Consider the following 1284-nt stretch of genomic DNA (forward strand, 5'->3'; position numbering starts at 1 on the left):
CAAAAAAAGTCATAGGGTCCTGTTTTCTGCTCCCAGTGGCAGCTTGGGACATTGTAAGTTTCCAGTGTTCTTCCTGTTAGAGAACCCCAGGGTCTCCTAGCAAGTGCTGCCATCAGATACAAGAGCAGGAGACAAGAAATATTGCCTATTATATCTGCATCAACTGGACTCCTTGATTCACTAGCTTCTCTTGGGTTCAACCAAAAGGATAAACGTCAGGAGATGACAGGACAGGACAGAGATGGACACTCTGGTAACCCCTACCACAGCTACCACCCTGCTTCCTCCTTGCCACTTCCCTAACACTTCTCGGTTGCTGACAGGTGATCATCTCCTATAACTGCAACTCCGCTTGCTGGAGCCTTCGAATGGATTCCCGATTCCAAACCTCGGGATAGAATTATTCTCTGCTACTCTAACCAGAGTGTTTTGCTCTGACTAGTTTTCTGTCCTCAACTTTTTAATGAGTACTTTTATGGCCCTCTTCTTAATCATCCTGTTTCAGTGATGAAAACACCCATTATCTGTGAACATGGTGGAAGGTCAAAGGGTTTCACTGCAGTAACTCTTAACTGCATGAGTCTTCCTCTAGCATAGAATTAAAGGTACAGTTAGGTCTTAGAATGTCCAGGAATGGTCCAGTTCTGAATTCAGTTCCATAACTGAAATTCTTAAATCCCACAGAGTAAAGATCTTAAGAAAATATTTTAGCATAGAAGTTATGGCATGTAATTAAGATATAATGTATGAGCAGGAAAATGATTTTGGAATGTTATTTGGGTTATGACATAATGATAGACTATACTGATTCTTATGAGCTTCCTTTCCACCATGAGTACCTAGAAATGGTAATTCAAGTATTACATTAAAACACAATAGACACTTGACCATGAGCAAAAGGCAAGAAAACTGTCAGGTCGCCAAACAGAATCTCAGAATGGAAAGGCAGAAGTGATGTCTCCAGGTTCCAGAGAAGATTTGTCCCAGTCATTGGGCCCTGCAGCCTAGAACACTGGGGCTTTAGAATCCATGTGAGGACAAAAATTTCCACAGTTTACACCAAGCTAGAGAACTTAGAATCAACACCGTGGCAAAGGCCAAGAAATTAAGGGGCAGCCCTGCTCGTGAAATAAAGACAAAGAACCCTGAACCACTGACCTGGCCCACGGGAGCCACAAGCATTTGTATTTCTGTTCACCCAGAAATATAGTTGGAGAATAAAGACATTTTTCCATAAAAGAGGAGTTAGTGAAGGGCAGCGCCCGTGGCTCAAGGAGTAGGGTG

Source organism: Otolemur garnettii, unplaced genomic scaffold, assembly GCF_000181295.1.
Source record: "Otolemur garnettii isolate 467f Iridium unplaced genomic scaffold, OtoGar3 scaffold00016, whole genome shotgun sequence".
NCBI lineage: Eukaryota > Metazoa > Chordata > Mammalia > Primates > Galagidae > Otolemur > Otolemur garnettii.